The sequence below is a fragment of the Dermacentor variabilis genome, chromosome 1, assembly GCF_050947875.1.
Source record: "Dermacentor variabilis isolate Ectoservices chromosome 1, ASM5094787v1, whole genome shotgun sequence".
In the NCBI taxonomy this organism is placed as follows: domain Eukaryota; kingdom Metazoa; phylum Arthropoda; class Arachnida; order Ixodida; family Ixodidae; genus Dermacentor; species Dermacentor variabilis.
This window is the reverse complement of record NC_134568.1, coordinates 96,890,165-96,910,305: the sequence shown is the minus strand read 5'-3', so window position 1 is coordinate 96,910,305 and position 20,141 is coordinate 96,890,165. Positions and strand designations below refer to the sequence as shown.

The 20,141-nt window shown below is 46.3% G+C and overlaps 1 protein-coding gene and 1 long non-coding RNA gene across 3 annotated transcripts in view; both read right to left on the bottom strand.

Annotated features, from left to right (window-relative positions):
* LOC142581362 (lysosomal alpha-mannosidase-like) overlaps positions 1 to 20,141 on the bottom strand; it is a 636,884-nt gene that overhangs the window by 544,434 nt on the left and 72,309 nt on the right. The window lies entirely within an intron of this gene.
* LOC142581350 (uncharacterized) lies at positions 4,495 to 6,720 on the bottom strand. The gene is made up of 3 exons (XR_012828286.1): positions 5,979 to 6,720; positions 5,746 to 5,833; positions 4,495 to 4,909 (listed from the first exon to the last, which is right to left on the bottom strand). It is a non-coding gene; the product is annotated as an uncharacterized LOC142581350 (long non-coding RNA).

The following is a 20,141-nucleotide window of genomic DNA, read 5'->3' as shown; positions in this document are numbered from 1 at the left end:
ATTTGACTGAGGGTGATAAACGGAACTGTGTCTCAACTTTACCCCGCACTTTTGTAAGAATGTGGAAGTCAGTGAGCTGGTGAATACTGGCCCTTGATCCACCTGAATTTCGGCTGCAAACCCAACTCGTGCTAATACTGTCAAAAGCTTGTCTAGTATACTTCGGTGGAGCTGAGCTCTTTCAGAGGGATTGCTGCCGGAAACTATGTAGTCGGACACAGCATGGTAAACAAGCACCTGTAACCCGACTTTCTCTTTGGTAGAGGCCCTACCGTGTCTATCACAATTCGTCTGAAAATTTCCGATGTTAAGGGCACTACCGTTAGTGGAGCTTTCCATGTTTCTCTTGGTTTAACCGAGCGCTGGCAGGCATCGCATGATCTTACAAAGTTTTCTGCGCCTTTGAAACAGCCAGGCCACTAGTATTCCATAAGCAATCTTTCCTTCGATTTGTTTATGCCTAGGTGGCTAGACCACCCATTTCCATGACAGAGACCCAAAAGGTCCCCCTGTGCGACTAACTGATCCAGAATATTCCCCTTTCGGTCTCTGTGGTGCCAATATAGCAAGCCTCCTTTCTTGTGCATCGTCACGTTGCGCCTAGCAGTGCCTTCTTTAGCTGTTACATGTAATTTAGTTAGGCTGCCGCCATTCTTTTGATCGGCTGCCAGTGACTCCGTCCACACGTAAGAATCCATCAAAGTTCTCTTAGGCCGGTGAGAGTAACGATCCTGTATCGCTTGCGAGTGCGTCAGCTGGCTCTCCCTGCAGGCGTGAACTCTGACACATGCCTTGTGATATGCTCTCGCTGAGCTGGTCAGCTGGCAGGATTTCCTCAACCACTTTTTCATCCCTCGAGCCTAGCTCTGTTTTTATTGCCGAGGATACCTCTTTTGCTACTTCTGCTGGAGCGGCTCTTGCATTTTCAGATGAAAGCGACGCGATTCTTGCGAGCTTGGGATCGCGTCACCGCCTGTACTACGCCCTCTCCAAGTTTCAGCCCTTTCTCGCGCAGTAACTGATCTGACCGATTCGAAAGAACCTAAGGGTACTGCAGCGACAAGAATGTGGAAACTGCAGCCTCGGTCACGAACTCCCCGAACGGCCCACGGATTTTGAGTTTTGCCATCGGTAAGCAAACGCTGTGTTCTTCCGGTGAAGTCATCTACCATCACGTAAGACGGATAGACAATATGCATGGTGATGGCACTGTCTGGTAGCCCCCGGCGTGGTTTTTCCGTTAATATTGTAACGGATGAAATGGGTTTGTTTACAAGATGATAGATGGTTAGCGTAGAACAAGACACAGGACGGTCATGCAAGGCCAAAAGGCAGCGGCCAGCTCCTCGCGCACACCTCCACTTTCTCTTCCTTCGGCTATGTCGTGCAGCGTGACCGCTTCTCCCGGGGCAGACGAAGCTCTCTGAGTGATTTATGTAGCCCGATGGTGGTACAGTTTCAGTCGGGCGACGTGCACGACTTGCGTTTTAGGTGACCGCCGGTTGTGCGAAGTCACTCTTACGATGATGTATGTCACGTCACTTAAGCGTTTCAGTATGACGTATGGGCCAGTGTATCGTGCCAGAAATTTTGTGTACAGCCCCGTTTTCCGCACCGGTGTCCAAAGCGAAACAAAGTCCCCAGGAGCAAATGTGACGAGCATATATCGAGCGTCATAACGAACCTTGACACGATCTTGAGAGGAGAGAGTGCAGAGGCGGGCTAGTCGACGGGCTTCTTCGGCACGACATAATGTCTGGCCTATGGAAGAGTCATCATGTGCAGACCAGGGGAGGACGGTGTCGAAGCTTTACGGGTTGCGGGCATACAGAAGAAAGAAAGGCGCATAACCCGTGACTTCATGCTTGGCAGTATTGCAAGCGTACGTAACAAATGGTAAAATAGAATCCCAATTTTTGTGATTTGTGGAGACATACATGATGACAAGCATGTTGGTCAGGGTACGATTCGTGCGCTCAGTGAGGCCGTTTGTTTGCGGATGGTAAGGGGTCAAGTGCCTGTAATCACATAACAAAGACGTAGTATAGATTCTTCAACAACGTCCGCAGTAAATTTCCGTCCACGATCACTAATCACAACGCGTGGAGCACCATGACGGAAAATCACGGAGTACAGCAGGAAAGATGAAACGCCAGCTGCTGTAGCCGAAGAAAGTGCCGCCGTCTCAGTATACCGGGTCAAATAGTCCACACACACGCAATAATCCAGCGACGTCCGGTAGTAGACTTGGGGAAGGGACCCAGCAATTCGACACCAACTTTTTCAAATGGCAAGATCGGCGGCTTAACTGGCTTCAGGGTACCTGCAGAAGGCGTCGCTAACTGCTTATGTCGTTGGCAAATTTCACAGCTGGAAACGTACTGCTTCACCGTCTTCCAGAGCTTGGGCCAATAGAAACGTTGGCGCAGTCGGTGGAGCGTCCGAGCAAAGCCAAGGTGGCCTGACATGATGTCATCGTGCATGGCCTGAAGTATCATAGTTCTCAATGTTTGTGGAACCACGAGGAGAAGTGGAGCGCCGTCAGCAGAATAATTCGTCTTATACAATAAACCGTCAACAATAATGAAAGGGGAGCCCCGTGCTGGGGAGGTATTCTCTAGGAGTCCACCTAGTGGACTGTCCATTTCGGCTGCTGCTGATTGGCTGGGGCCGCTCGTCTCCTCCTCGCTTGCACAGCTACATCCATTCGAAAGCGGCCGAAATAGACAGTCCTCTAGGTGGACTCTTGCAGAATACCCCCCCCCCCTTGTGACCGAGCGGCGTCAAGAATAGGTCTAATGGAAGGGTCATGCTTTTGCTTACGCTTGAAGGCGGTCGCGTCAGGAAACTGTTCAGAGATGGTGAGGAGGTATTCACCTAAGTCTTCGCCCCTATCTCGCATGCGTGCTGAAGGAAGGCGAAATAAACAGCATCGGTGTGACATCGACCACTCTTGTATGTGATGGAAAAGTCGTATTATTGAAGCCGTAATGACCACCGAGCTAATCGGCTACATGGATCGCGTAGTCCAACCAACCAACAAAGAGAATGGTTGTCTGTCACTATCGTGAAGTGGCTGCCGAACAAGTATGGTCGAAACTTGTGGGTGGCGAAGACTACCGCGAGGCATTCCAATGCGGTTACGGTATAATTCCGCTCAGCCTTGGTAAGAGTACGGCTTGCGTAGGCGATGACTTGCTGGCGTGCGCCATGTATCTGTACGAGTATTGCTCCGACGCCCAGACCACTAGTATCGGTGTGAAGCTCAGTTGGGACCTCAGGATCAAGGTGGCGCAAAATTAGAGCCGAAGTGAGCAGAAATTTTAGTTGACGGAATGCAGACTCACATTCAGTAGTCCATGTAAACGGTGTGTCCTTGTGAAGGACTGACGTGAGCGGCTGAGCTAGGCGTGAAAAGTCCTTAATAAAACGGCGAAAGTATGAACATAATCTCAGGAAACTGCGGAGGACTTTCGCCGTCTTCGGCTGGTGGAAGTCACAAACCCCTGCAAGTCTCTGCTGGTCTGGGCGGATGCCTTCTTTGTCGACGAGGAAACCCAAAACAAGTGTTTGACGCTCGCCAAAGTGGCACTTTTTGGAGTTTAACATCAGCCCAGCTTGCCGTATGCAGTCAAGAACAAATTCCAGTCGTTTATTGAGCTCGTGAAATGTCTTGCCGTAAATGGCAAGGTCGTCCAGGTATGGTATGGTATGAAGAACTTTATTTGGGTCCTGAGGGATCAGTCTGGGACTGATGCGGGCCGCTCCCACGTCGGTACAGAGAGGCCGAGCCCCTCTGCCAGCACACGGGCCCTCTGGACAGCCCTGAGTTGGTCCGCCAGCACTTCACTGTGCAGCATTCGCTGCCACCACTGTTCACCTCGAGAACCATCACCGGCCAACGCCAAGCAGCGCCACACCCTTATAAAAATTTCTAACAACATTTTTTAGACAGTCTATAGACTTTTGCTGCTAGAACCTACCAACAGTCAATTGAAATCCTACCAGCTGTCTTTATACATCCTAACAACGCTCTAGTAACACCCTAGAAACAATTGGCCACCAACTTTCAATAGAAACATGTTCATAGGATGTCTTTAAACTTTCTACCAATTTACTATGAACATTTGTCTTTATACACCCTAGTAACATTCTTTCAAAAGAGAAATGTTCATATATTTTCTGTTAAATTCCTACCAACACCCTATTAACAAGCTTTCTTTATACACCGTATTAACATTCTTTCAAAAGAAAAATGTTCATATATTTTCTGTTGACTTCCTACCAATCCCCTATTAACAAGCTTTCTTTATACACCGTATTAACATTCTTTCAAAAGAAAAATGTTCATATATTTTCTGTTGACTTTCTACCAATCCCCTATTAACATTTGTCTTTATACACCCTATAGTAACATCCTATCAAGAATTGGATCCTATCAAGAATTGGCTACCGTACTTCAACTGAAGCATATTCATAGATGGTCTGTAAACATTCTACTAACCGTCAACCAACAGAAGCCTTTAGGCTCTTTAGTAACACTCTGGCAAAATTTTACTTACATGTGCTTATGTACTTGCTATTGACGTCTTACTATTCCCCTAGTAACATTTGTCCCACATACGACCTAGTAGCATAGTGTAAACATTTGTCAGTATGTGTGAACATGTTGGTAAACGGCAGTATGCAACCTAGAAGGTGCACGAAAATGGAAAACAAATGCAAGTTTGCACTGAAAGAAGTTTATTCACACGAAAATATTTACACAGAATTGTGAGAGAAGTAGTAGAGAAATGAACAAAAATGAATAATGACTTAGTTGATTACGGCATGGCAGCTGTCGCATAATCTCTAGCAAGCATCGATTATGCAAGCTGATGTCTCAGAATGCTTGCAGAATGAACCAACCCTGCACAGAAACAAGATGGTCAGTGTTAACATCATGTTCAGGTTAGCATATCACATACATAGAACAGCTTTTTAAGGTTCACATGAATGCTAAAATTGTGACCGTCATCCCTGTTTACTTGCAGAGGAGATGGCAATGATGGGGCACATTATTAAATGCATATCCTTTGCTGCGTTGTATTTACTACGTGTTATTAAAATTAGGAAAGTGTACAAAATGGGTTTCTCTACCAATTACCTGCATAAATGAGTTACTCACTAAAAAGTTAATTACATCGTTTATTCATGGTGAAATTTGTAGCACGCACAATAGACACGGACGCAGAGAAGGTGGACACGCGAGCGCTTACTCAAAGCTGGTTATTTTTGGAAGGAATGAACGTAACAGCGCCAGCTAGTTGCACCGAGCATGTGCAAAACGTGTCATCCATTTTTATATAAACAGATGACAGAGCTTGAAGCAGTATTCAAGAATACAAATGCTTTGTCAGTGATAGCAACCAATGGCTGACTGATGCATTTTTAAGCACACATTATATGGAACGCTTCTGTAATTTGACGTGTTCGTTTATTTTTACTCGAAAACAAAATATCAGTGTCAAAAAATACCGGTTCACAATGACATAGGTTGCAGTGGTTAAACAGGTGCGAATGAGTTCTTTCACATTCGCACTTGTCTATCCAGTGCAACCTATGTCATTGTGAACCGGTTCGCTGAAAAATATATAATTGTGAACCGTGAAGCTATACGCTCAATATTTTACTGTTTCTCATCCTGTGCACCCAGAGTAGGAAAGAGCAAAGAATGAGTTCATGATCAAACAATATTTACCAGACCTTAGGTCATTGCGAACGCTGTGAAAACGAAGTATTTGTACGCTTCGTGTTTATAGCAACTTCAAGCGAACCCCATGACGCGGGGCAGCTGAAAAAGGTAAGAAAATCGTTCTTAGAACATTTCACGTCGTTACAGTTCGCGCTATAATAACCTGCCAAAATGCGGCATTAGAAACTGAAATAAAATAACATCAAAATAATATGTTTATGAAAAATGATGGAAAAGAACATACCTTTTATTATAATTTGGAGATAGAGAAAACTTCGGCGCATAGCAGTCTTGAGGAACAGCTGTTCGCTATTTGTGCAGTTTAAAACACGGACAGTGCCAATATTAAATCACTTCACACGACACTGCATCGCAGCTGGCAGAGAAGTTCCAGAAACGCTCACATCACGGAACGAAGAAAGCACCGTGGGCTTCGCAAACACCTTGCTGGTTGGCTTGCATCGATGATTCATGGTTATATTGCGCTCAGTTTTACACAGACGATATTAAGGAAGGACAGGACGTGGACGGACGTAGCGCAAACTACCAACTGTTTAATACTGTTAAAGAACGCGCGTATATACAAGGAGATATGGCGCGGGGGGGGGGGGGTATAAAAGATATGACAAGTTCGCGAAATGGGATCATAGTTCGGGTCAGGAACGTTCACCAACTAGCCCCCTTCATTGCTTTACTAAATTGCATCGATGAATTAGCCACAACACAGCATAAGCATAAATAGCAGCAAAAATAGCTAGATTGCTGCTACAATACGACACGAAACACCTACATCGCTCCGACCGTACCATGCCGGCGTCGCAAAGGAACTGATGGCGATTGCGATGGTCTTCCTCTTTGCCTCGACTCGGCCAACTGTCAAATTTGTGCGCATGCGCGGGAGAGGCATGTGACATTCTTTCCATCCACCTGCTTCGCCTTGACCGCCGCGGAACTAAAGCCCCTCTTTAAGCCGAAACATGCACCCCCCCCCCCTCCCCCGCTACCTTGCGATGGTTGACTCACACCTAGACATTCCTCGCCTCTTGATGAAAGCTGTGGCCGGCCTTTGTGTACGCACCCCTTTCTGGGAACTGCACTTAGAGGGAGGAATGTACCTCATGGCCGAGGTTGAAAAAAAAAAAAAACTGAGAAGGCAGCCGGCTCAATTTTGTTGGGCATTTAGGGGCTGTATATTTTTATCTTTCGAGACAATTATTTTTCTGAAAACCGACTTTTTTCTCGAAATGTAATAAACATAGAACAATAAAATCATATTGGGTAAATTATGTGGTTATTCTATTTTGCGCAAGAGCATCCTTTAGCACTTGCTGCTCTCAAAGACAAAACATTGCTCCCTGGCGCCCAGCGGTGAAGCACATTGTAGTACTATTTTTATAGTCAAATATACGTCCGAAGCGTGGCGGCTATGACGTTAGCAGTTTTCAGACGCCAGAAGCACGGCAAAAGCATGGCCTTTGATATCCTGGCTGTTGGTATACGGAATGCCATTATTACGGATGTCATGGCCCCTTGTCGGAGCTCAAAATTTTGTCGCCGTGTTGTGAAGCAAGATCACTGAATGTTAAGAGTGCATAATTATTTCTTTTCGATCTGTTTTCACACACAGCAAGCTACCATCGCCATAAAGCACATCAGTTGACATAGTTACTTTGCCTTCACTTTGATGCAAGGTCCTATTTCCTTTAATATGCAGAAGCCGTCGGTAGGAGGCAGGGACGAAAGCGTGCGAATATGAACGCGTAGAAAGCTACATTTTTTTATACTGTAAGGGTAATTTAATTATTTTTTCACAGAAAAGTGTTGCTTGCACAGAGTTCAGCTTTTCTTTCTATTCGACCTGTGCGCTTCTCAGGTCAATACACGCTCTCACTCAGCAGTAGTTGTATTTTGCAGCCTTTTGGACATTTGAGCGGCAACGTTCCAGCGCCGTGTTACCCTGAGTTTCGGTTCTTTTTCTTCTTTTTAACAAATATCGTGACGCTACTATGCTGACACGTTCCAGCTTAGGGCGTACTATTTATATCGCAGAATGCACTGACCTAATTATCTCGTTGCAAAGCTAATTGGTGGCATTGCAATAGCAGTGCGTGGTAAGGGCAAATTTACGCTCGAGCCTTACACCACACCACCCGCCTGCCCGCACGCATGTGGTCGGGTGAAAATTTGCACATTTTGTAGACTGGTACACACATTTCGGTTTATACACTGCATGTGCGAGCCCAGTGTATGCCAAAATTTGTGAACCAGTGGGCGAAATGTACAGTTTTCTGCACGACCGCATGCGTCACGGCTCAAGCGTAAATCGGCCTTAAATTAACCAGCCCCAAGGTCGGGATAAAGCTCTGCAACTGGTGCGCGGCCTACACAGTAGTCCGCTATCACACCGGTCAGGTGGTGTAGCGCAAGCAAATTTTCTCGGAGTGTGCTGACGTCCCCGCACGCTCACGTAGTCCAGTAGATCCTCTAAAAGATTAGTTCTAAGAATTTACGAACATATTTCTTTAAACATTTTAAGAGCACTCCGTCAACAATTGGCTACCGACTTGGACTGGGACTATGATTTAAAACTATGAGCTTGACTCCTGAGTATGTCATATATCGGCATTGATGTGTGTTAGAAAAATTTATCAGAAACTCTCAGGTTACTTCCCATTCTAAATATTTTTTGGCAAACAGTACGAGCTGTGGACGTACTGAGGATACATGTCCTTCAAACAAAAAAATATAGTTCGATGATGTATAGTACAACACTCTTTACACAAAAGTAACTAGCCTTCTGACGCAGTACTGAAGTGGTTATAGAGATAAAAGTTAGAAAAATACATGTTGATGGGGACCTTAAAATATTCTATGTGCAAAAGTAAGAAGGAAGTAAGAAGTAAGAAGGCCACACTTGGCCCTTGCGCCAATAAACACTACATATCATCATCAGTCTTCACGGTGTATTAAATATATTCTTTATACAAAAGTAAGAAGGAAGTCTATTAACGGTGTATTGAAAATATTCTTTATACAAAAGTAAGAAGAAAGTCTGTTAACAGTGTATTGAAAATATTCTTTATACAAAAGTAAGAAGGAAGTCTTTTAACGGTGTATTTAAAACATTCTTTATACAAAAGTAATAAGAAAGTCTGTTAACAGTGTATTGAAAATATTCTTTATACAAAAGTAAGAAGGAAGTCTTTTAACGGTGTATTTAAAACATTCTTTATACAAAAGTAATAAGAAAGTCTGTTAACAGTGTATTGAAAATATTCTTTATAGAAAAGTAAGAAGAAAGTCTGTTAACGGTGTATTGAAAATATTCTTTATACAAAAGTAAGAAGGAAGTCTTTTGACTGTGTATGAACAAATGTTACTAGAATGTAAATGTTAATAGACTGTCAATAAAGTAAGTAGAAAGTTGGTAGGAGTTCTAAAGAATGTTAACGTTCATTTTTATAAGGGCAGCATGTGTTGTAAATCGAGCAAACCCCCACACTGACTACAATAGACTGAAACCCCGCAGTCCGGATTAATTTTATTCATGATGACCGGGTTAGGGTACGTCCGTGTCTGCAGAAGCCTTAATGTAACCGCCTGCGGCCTACTTAATTTAGGATGTGGCAACGGGAATGCCCTGCGCCCTAAGTAATAGTGCTTGGCGATTTCATTGTAGGTTAACAGTTGGTCCCTGTACTCAGGAGCGGGAGATCCAGCCCCTTCAGGGAGTACACGGCACACTAATCCTCGTGCCTCCCTGTGCGCCACCTCGTTGAGGTTACGCGGGGCTCCCTCCACTGTCCCCATGTGCGCCGGGAACCAAGTAACGGTATGCGAAGTGATATCCCTACCCTGCAGCAGTCTGTTAGCCGGTTCCGCAACAAGTCCTCTCGAGAAGGCTGTAATCGCAGATCGCGAGTCGCTAAACACCAAAACTCTTCTAGAATCAATTAGTGCTAGAGCAATAGCCACCTGTTCAGCAACCCCCGGGTCTTTGGTATAAATGGAAGCAGCATTTCTAACGCTCCCTTTGCCATCTACTACCACCACCGAATAAGCATTTTTACCATGAATCCATGCGGCGTCAACAAACGCAGACTCCTCCTCCTGATCCTTTGCCTCTCGCAACAAAGCCCTAGCTCTCGCGACCCGCCTCCCTACATTGTGCACGGGGTGCACATTCCGCGGAAATGGACGAACCATGATATTTGCCCTAAGGTTCACGTTCAACTCGTGTAGGGGCGCCCTATCGTGCGACACAGCCACCGATTCTTCAATTGACTGTAATATATACCTACCCGCTGGTGTACCTAGCAACCGCTCCCTCTGTGCGGTACGTTGAGCCTCAGCAATTTCATCTAAAGTATTATGCAAACCCAGTCGTAACAACATATCGTTTGACGTAGTCATAGGCAGACCAAGCGCAGCCTTGATGGCTTTTCTGATTAATGCTTCCAATTTATTTTTCTCCCCCCTATTCCAATTTAGCATAGCTGCCACATACGAGAAATGACACATAATAAATGCGTGAACTAAGCGCATCGCACCTTCTTCTCCTAAACCCCTATGCCTATTAGAGATCCTTCTTATAAGTCTTATGGCCTCCTCCGTTTTCTTGGTAATACGCTGAATGGTTCTAATGTTCGATCCGTTCGCTTCAAGTACAAAACCCAGGACCCTGATTGCTTCAACTTTGGGTATCACCGACCCTTCCCTAGTATGAATTCTAATGCAAGGCTCAACTTCCGGTACCCAACCCCTCGGCCTACGACCTAGCTTCTTAGATTTGAAGATCAACAACTCCGACTTTTTAGTGGAGCACTTGAGCCCCATGAGACCCAGGCACTCCTCCGTAAGCGTTACCACCTGCTGCAGCCTAGCCTCAAGCTCTCCATCACTACCACCGACACTCCATATAGTAATGTCATCCGCGTAGATAGAATAGCCAATATCCTGGACAGTGTCCAGTCTATTAGCCAACTTCGACATCGCCAGATTGAATAACATAGGCGAGAGTATGGATCCCTGCGGAGTACCACAGCAACCCAATTTAACGACTTCCGATTTTATCTCCCCAAACCTGAGACATGTCTTTCTATCCTTAAGGAAAGCCTTGACAAAATTGAAAAGCCGCTGCCCCATATTCAAGTCCGATAGCACCCGTAGAATGAAAGAATGTCGGATTTTATCGAAAGCTTTTTCCACATCAAGTCCAATTAGTGCCTTAGTATCCCTTGTTCGCCGGTCAAGGATCTGATGCTTAATCCTGATCATAGCATCCTGAGTCGAGAGGCCGGGCCGAAATCCTATCATCGAATGCGGAAAGACCCCATTGCCCTCAACATAACGCGTTAGCCTATTTAAAATGGCATGCTCAGCGACTTTTCCCAAACACGACGTCAGGGAAATGGGTCTGAGATTTTCAAGCCCTATGGCCTTGCCCGGTTTGGGTATCAGAACAGTAGTTGCCAGTTTCCACTCTTCCGGGAAAGAGCCTTCCTTCCATAGGCAATTGATGTGCCGCGTAAGGAACTCAATTGACCCATCGTCTAAATTCCGTAGCATTTTATTCGTAATGCCATCCGGCCCTGATGCCGATCGACCATTAAGATTCTGCAGCGCCATCCTGATATCACTTTCAGTAAATTCCGCGTCCATAGCTGCATTTTCGTCTCCACTATATTCCAAAACCACATCAGGTGTATCGTGCCAGGTCCCCAAAGGAAGGTATCTCTGAGGTAGCACACGCATATCTTCCATCGAAGTCCGCGCAGAATCGTGTCCATAAATCGTTCGAATGTTGCCGGAGCATTACACAAACTAAAAGGCATTACGTTAAACTCGAAGAGTCCATCCGGTGTTATGAAGGCTGTCTTCTCCTTGTCTGGGGCGGGCATAGCTATCTGCCAGTAGCCTGAGCGCAGATCAACAGAGGAGAAGTACGAGGCAGAATGTAAACAGTCAATGGCGTCATCTTTACGAGGGAGGAGATACACATCCTTCTTTGTCACTGCGTTGTCATGCAAAACCGCCATGAGTGCCCATTTTTCTTCTTGACCAATATAACTGGAGGCGCCCACGGACTATATTGGACTCCTGGATGACGCCTTTCTGTAGCATGTCTGTAAATTGTTTGGCGATCAATTTGCGCTCGGCTGACGAAACGCAGTACGGCTTCTGTCGTATTGGCGACGTTGTTCCAGTATTTATGCAGTGGTGTACGCGGGAGTGCAGTGGTGAATGTAGACGCTCTTGTGCAAACTCAAACACTGCAGCATAGCTGGAAAGGAGCTCTTGGAGCGCTTGTTGGCGGGAAGAGGGAAGCGATTTATTAATCATGCTCTTAAATTTTGAAAAGTGGTCGCTGAGCGGCAAGCTTGCGTCCGTAGAAGTAGCAACTGTACCAATGCTCACAAAACCATCTTCCTCAAAACATCCTACTTTGAGTCCTGCAGGCAAAATAACTGACTCGGAGGACACCATTCACCGTGCACACGTGAGCACAACCTTCTACAAGTTCGATAAGTGAGCGAGGGACAAGTACATTCTTCTTAAGAGTGTTGACGTATTCGGGTTCAATCAATCAATCAATCAATCAATCAATCAATCAATCAATCAATCAATCAATCAATCAATCAATCAATCAATCAATCAATCAATCAATCAATCAATCAATCAATTTTATTTCATTCTGTCAAAGATACAGAAAGAAGGACTGTGACAAAAAGTTGCTTGTCAGAACAGCTTGACTAGGCCACAGCCCCATAGAAAAATTTCGGAGCGGTAACAGTACTACCATAAAATAAATAAAAATTGAAACTTAACAGACGACGTAGGGCGCACACTAAGGTATGGAAATGTAAAGTTAATACAGAAAAGTTAAAGCAGTTTTTACAATCGTCATAAAAATAAATACAAAACAGTTTCTTAGAAAAATGAATATCTGAAATGCTATCAAATTACAAATATCTAGAATAAATAGACTGAAAATACAGGGAAACGACGGTATATAAATCAACTTGTTACAAACAGTTACATACAACCAGATGGAACAATTCGATACGGTTATGGATTTGATAGATCCACAGCAAAAACCAACACGGGCGTGCGACGAGGTCACTGGGATGAACATTGCCGTCTGCGCAGGCACACGTACATCAGTGGACACGGAAAATAATTCTTGATAATCGGATGGAACGTTGTCGAGCGTTGGTTGTCTGACATCACTGTTAAGTGAAATTTCACCAGCCCTACAGTCTAATTTTGCTCCACACTCCCATAAAAAGTAAATACCAAGAATTGCTTCATGCGTGGCCCGTGCGAGTACAGTAAATTCCGTTCGAAATGCCTTTTCACCAACGGTTATGACAACTGAACACTCTCCCACAGGACGTCACCGGTCACCACCAACTCCACGAAACGTGGTATTTACGTCCCAAGCAAACAATACTTTCGGTCCTAGGTGATTCTTGAAAGAAAGACACATCACAGACACGGAAGCACCAGTATCTACCAAAGCCACAGTATTTACATCATCGACACAAACACACACTTTGTTCTTTAACATCACGATTAGGCGGAGGCATTTGAAAAAGTGACCGCCCCGCGACGTCACCTCCATAGGTCGCACCAGCTAGTTTCCCAGCTGGGGCGGCGTAGGCGAGCGGCGACGCGGAGATGGCGATCGACGTGCCCGGGTCGGAGGTGGAGTGAGGCTGCGGTCAGATACTGGGGGGTAATCCCTTGACGTGTACTCTCGAGGTAGTTGACGAAAAGGCACAAATGGTTGCCAGGATGTAGCTTCTTGCATGCGATGTGAATATGCGCGATGTCGCGGAGCACGCTGTGGGCAACGACTGCAACATCTCGCGATATGTCCCTGAGCCCCGCAGCAGTAGCAAACAGGTGGCCTGCGATTTTCATTGAAGTTGGGCACAGATCTCCAAGGCGTGTTGTGAACGGGAGACACACGTCGCGGCTGTCTGTCATATCGACGTTCAAAACTCGTAGGCTGTGGCTGGACTACGGTGCTCTGGGCATAGTTGTTGTCGTGAACAGGATGGTCGCTGTCGGTAGGTTGTGGCCAGGCTGCCGGTGCCTCGCAGTAGCGCTCTTCAATGGATCATTGGTGGCACACGCGGTTGGCATCTGGGCCTTGAAGATGAGCCAGCTCATCTCTGATAACTCGTCGCAAGGTTGTCTGAGGCAGATACGCCCACACTTGCTACGGTGGTCACGTTGTCCAGCCGACCAAACTTGGGAAGAACGCGGCGTGTTTTAAGAGCCTCGAACGTACGACAGTGACGCCTTAAATCGGAAAGGGTAGTGAGGTCGTCCTTAGCGATAAAAACATTATATAGATCTTCGGCAATTTTTTTGTGTAGGTGTCCAACCTTATCCTCGTCCGACATACTTGCGTTCACAATTCCGCAAAGCTTCAGGGCTTCCTCAATGTAGGTAGTGTGCGTCTCTCCCGGTAACTGCGCTCGTCGTAAAAGTGTCTGCTCAGACCTTTTCTTTTTCGAAAGCGAATCACCAAAGCATTTCGTTATCTCTTCGACGAAGCTGTCCCAATTTGTGAGCGAGTCATCGTTATTGTCGAACCACATCAGGGCAGTTCCGGCAAGAAAAAAACAACGTTAGAAAGCTGCGTAGACGCACTCCATTCATTGTGGCGGCTCACCCTCTGGTAGTGTCTCAACCAGTCTTCGACGTCCTCATTCGCTTTGCCTGAGAATGTGCACGCTTCTCGATGAGGTGTCCAGTAGCCAGCTTGCCTTGGGGGAATGCTTTCTTCCGCGGTTTCCTCGCGAACTTCGCCTCCGTCCGAATCACTCATGTCAGCGTCTCCTGGTGGTAGCCCGGCCAACAGTTCGCTGCGTCGAAGGGGTAGTATAGCTCGGTCGTCCAGTGTGATCTACCCAGCACCTCCACCAAAATTGTTACGGATGGGATGGGTTTATTTACAAGATGATGGGCGGTTAGCATAGAGCAAGGGACAGAACGGTCATGCAAGGCCAACAGGCAGCGGCCAGCTCCTAGCGCACACCTCTACTTTCTATTCCTTCGGCTGTGTCGTGCAGTGTGACATTATGCAGTTCGTGAAGATATGGGCTTAAAAGTTCCATGTTCTCGTCTCTTTCGTCCACGCAGGAGAAAAATACGCTAGGCTTCCTGCAGTTCGCAGCGATATGTCCGAGTTTGTGGCACTTATAGCAGCGGATCGGTCTAAAAGATTCCAATTGCACTTTCTGCTCTTTCTGGACGATTTCGCCATTTTACTGCTGTTAGCTCTGTTCTTACGTACTTTTCTCCGCGCCTACATGATTCGGTCGTTTCGTCTGCGATCCCTTTTTGAATGAAAATTGTTTCCACGGTCCATTTCAACCGTCCGAACTTGCGACCTCGGCGCTATGATTTCTATACGCGTTGCGTACTCTTGGCTAACCCGGCCGCCCTTTCCGCAGTGTTTACGTTTCCTCTGTGTTGCACCAAATGCTTCACAGATTGTAGCATGTTTTTGTAAAACTGCCCTCGACGCATGCATTCAATAATCATGTCTCTGCCCTCTTACGCTTCCACGCTTTTCAACCACTTGACTAGGTTTGCCTTTAAGCCATATGCAAACTCCGGATATCCCTCGATATACTTCTTGTCCGTGTTTCGAAACCTTTGCCGGAAAGCTTCGGCTGAAGGTGCCATTTCTTGAAAAGGCTAGCCTTAACCTTCGCATAATAATATACACCTTGCGCACTGAGTCTGACCATTAATTCAGCAGCTTCACACGGCAACGTAGCCAGCAAACGTTGTGGCCATGTACTCGGGGCGAAGTTCATCTTCTCGAAAGTCCTTTCAAAATTTCCTACGAACAGCCCTATGTCGTTCCCACCTCAAATGGCTATAACAGCCTGTCCATGCGGTATGATTCTGCCTCACTCTATCATTCCAGAGTCCCTTCACTAGCTCGAGACAACTCCAAACGTTTACTTTCAAGGTCAAGTTGCATTTTTCTTAACTCGCGTTCCTCTCTGTCCCGTTCTTCTCTCCCTCTGTTCCGTTTCTCTCTTTTCCTAAAAGGTTCTAACCCATTAACAATGTCCTCCTCACCGGCCAGTTTGGAAACCAGCTTTAGTATTTCCGACTTCATTATTTCCTTGTGTACCTCTAGGCCCAGTTCCTCACCGACAGCCAACAATTCATCTCTCAGCAGTGTCCTTAAATCCATGAATGCTGCTTGACTGGCTTGGTCCTGCTCGCTAAACATAACTAGATAAACACAACCAAGCTAGCAATCAACAATCCAGCTTCCATACTATTCTAAACGGAACTATCACAATATGAAGCCTAGAGAGTCAGAGCAAGAACCAAGCACCCACCGCAGACACAGCACCACGTCGCGAAATTCATGTCACCGCTGCCAGCCACTTGTAAGAGTTGGGGTCGGGCATGTCAAAAGCGGTAGCTGACCCTTGCCGTTGTCCGACTCATCGACGCTGAGGATGTTGTTGAAGGGAGAAACATGTTTTCATCGAGAACGAGGAGTACTGGGTTTATTTACAATATCTACATGAAGAGTGGAGAACGTTACGTCTCATCAGCCTAGCATGACAGCAATTGTAGCACCCTGACGAGCCGAAAAATTCCGCTTAAACCCCCTCTGTCTTCCCTAGATCCCTAGGCCAGGGAAATCTGCCTTCCCACCTTCGTCCAATCGGAGTGTCCAAAGTCGTCAAAGGACCCACGTTGGCGTCGAGTGTTCACACAATCGCTACTGCACCTTCGTTCACTGAACACAGAAAAAATGGGAGCTTTGTAGACGGGGATTGTCAGGTTTTACTCAAGCTGGCACGTCTTGGTTCCTGGGATGACCCAGCAGTTAGCTGGAACGTCTGTCAAACGACCGTGGTGGTTACCGGAGTCCGTGAGGAAGAGCCGTAGAACACCCTTTTCCAGGAGTTTCTTGCTTGCATCGTCCGTGACGGCGACAGTGAACCAACAAACAACACTCGATCCGCCAAACGTGTCTCGCCTTGCTGTCGTCGCAAGTCTGTCCGAGCGGGCGCATTGTTAGCTTCGGGAAGCGATTCGCCGCAGTGGTGTAGGAGAGGCTAGAAGGTCACTATCCCCGCTGGCCGATCGTAACAACGTTGGCAAACTTACATTATGAACGCGTAGATGCTATACGCCTTGGTGAAGCCTCTGAGTTCGCGGCGGCGAGGTATTGTGATGTCACTTGGCATGCTCTCGGCGAATGACGGTTGTTGCTTACGATATTTTAGTGCTCAGCTTCGCGTCTTTTTTTCGCGCTTGATTAGGCATATGACACATAAAATGCAACTAAACACTGCAAACACTATGAACACCACAGGTAAAAATTTCGTCGCGATTACGCATTTCAAGGCACATATGATACACAAGACGCTTCAGACAAGGAGCTTTTCGAACCAGTGCAAACGCTAAATATAACTTGCTATTGAAAGCATAAAAGTATCAAGGTGTTGAAAGTATAAAAGCTGTGTCCGCTGTAAGAGTTGTCGGACGTTCTCGCCGCTGCCACCAGATGTAAGGGTTGGAGGTCGTAGGGAGGAACTTGGGGGGGGGGGGGGGACTAGGCGAGCAGGATATTTTTACATATATTTTACATTACAACAAGAGATACATTCGACAGTCTAGCGTGGCTCCCAAATGGAGCACGCAAGACGAAGCATACAGCATACTAGCACGAAGCTCCAAATACACCCAGCATACTACTGGTCGAGCACGAGCACACAGCTCACGAGTACGATCACGAGCACACTGACGAGCACACTCTAGCAGCCGACAAACTGCCGCTTATAAACACTCCGTTCTCCCTAGATCCCTAGGTGAGAGAACCGTTCGACCAGTCATCGAAGCCGAGCCGTCTTTGAGCGGGAGGGCTTACACACACACGTACGCACTTTGGATTCCCAGAACCCGAGTTGAGCGCGTCCTCGTAGCCAGGTGGTCACGCCTGACCCCAGCCGGCGCCTCTAATTTCCAGAGCTGTTCTCCTGTAGTCGCCGCGAGTGTCAGCAGACTGCGACAAATCCTGGGGCCCGAGGAAAACGTACCGCAAAGCACCCTTTTTGTTAGGGAAGCTCTTCTTGCTGCAGAGAGACCATGAAGACCCGGCAAATCAATCAACAATACACGGGGCGCCAAACGTGGCCAGCCCTGCTGCCTTCGCCGATTCTCCAAACGAGGCGCATGGTAGATTAACGCTGCCGTAGTCTCCAGTTCTCCGATGGATGTTCATGGTCGGTTAGCACTGTCGTCCTCGCTGGTTCTCTGAAGGGCGCCACCACCGCGGGTCGATCGAAGCACCTGCAGCGGGCTGAGATAGTTTTGCAGAGCAGTACCCCTGCAGGCGATCCTAACACCGCACGCATTAACTTGCTGTAGTTCCGTCCGCCAAAAATACCACTTAGAGAGAGACGAATAAAAGGGAAAAGTCAGAGAAGTTAACCAGAACGAAAAATCCGGTTTGCTATTCTACCCTGAGGGACGGCCAAGGGCGAGGTAGAAAGATAAAATGAAGTAGAGAGGAAGCACCCGGGACTCGATATCATCGCACACTATCACAGCACAGGATCACGTAGAGCACAATGAACACCAATTAAGGCCGAAGCCACTTGTGCAGGCTTGTTGTCCTTAAGATTTCTTCGTAGTGCCTTCATTGCTCTCTGTTGCGATGGCTTATGAGGTCGGCATTCCAAAATGGTGTGTTCTGGCGATGGTCTGTGATCAACGCGAGCTAGCTGAACCGCGAGCGATCATCTCTGTACACTGTTGCAAGGACAGTCACACAGAAAGTGTTCAAGGGCCTCCTCGCCACCAGAATCATCAGACGCAGAGTTGTCGGCCATTTCAATGCGAAAAACTAAATATTTCGTAAAGGGCATCGCGAGCATACGCGACAAAGCATCGTAGCCTCACATCGACAGAGTCCACATGGCATGCGAAAGCGGGGAGAAGAGCAGAGATGGTCGTTTTAAAAACTTTGGGTGTTCCCCACAGAAGAGCCCAGTCGGTCGTTTTAAAAACTTTGGGTGTTCCACACAAACATGATCACTGGCAAACACCCAAAGTTTTCTAGCGTCACCTGATCTTGGCAATGGTATCGATTCCAGCTAGCTGTTTCAAGAACTGACGGAACAGTGTCGCCTAACAGTGTCGAACCTATGTGACGCTGCAGTTACTTGGAAGCCACTGAAATGTGACGCGGTACCCTTTCTCTATAAAATTCTAACTATCGTTGGGTGCATTTTCTGCATACTATACTCTGCTACACTGTGCTGTATATGCACACTATATGCTCCCCTGTGATTATGTGTTAGAAAAACATAGAGATGTCATTGGAGGTAAGCTCAGAAAGAGAACCACGGCCGGTTGCGCCCTTGTTATTGTAAGCCCCACAAACAAAGAGCTATAAAATGTCAAGGCTACAGAGTTAAGCTTACTCCTTTCCTGATACAAACTGACAATGTTTTTTTTTTCAATTCTACCTCAGTAGATGCTTCTGAGTCGACAATTTATTCTGCAGTGTATCTAGTAAATCGTTGTATTTCTGTACATTGATGCGATACGCCTATAAAATGATAAAATCAGCAGTTATCCGCAAATCAAGGAAAGAAACCTATTAAAAGCTTTCATTAGCGGCGTTTGCAATACACGACGCTTGTCGCACCTCGCTGCTTGTAGAGGAGGTTTACCGCGCACATAAGCAGCGCAGCAGAAGGAACTCACAAAACAAATCAAACAAGATGGTCACTATTGTCGACGAAATTTTATGGGTGGACTGTGCAGAGGAGTAAGGAATGTGGATAGGGATATGGTGGAGGGTAAGAATGTGGAGAAAAGGTTGTGAGGTGGGTGAGGGGGGGAAGTGAAGGATATCTTTAGGGCGCTATGCCGACTAATTAGTTGCGTCAGTGATGACGTCATCCCCACCTGAGCTTAGTCGCGGAAGAAAGGACGTGCCTCAGTGGCGCGTGTTACAACCAGGCTTGAACACGTTACAGAAATAAATTAACCGATTACAATTACAAATAATTATTTCAAAAACATAATTCATTGCGATTCCTAATTACTGCCCCATGGAAGTAATTGAACAATTACTAAAATGTAGTCGATTATTTTAACGTTACTATACTCCCTACTTTTAATAACACTGGACAAATACAGTAAATAGAACGAGCTGACCGGGCTCTTTCAAGGCTTCTTATGCAGCCCTTCATACATTGTTTGTCTGCACTAAGTATTCCTTTTCAATATTTTATTCGGTAATTTTCCCTAGTTTTCTTTATATACATGACAGCGACACTGAAAGCTCGCTCAATGTGCGCGGTGGAGAGGAGGTTTGTGTAGTAACGAACACATTGCT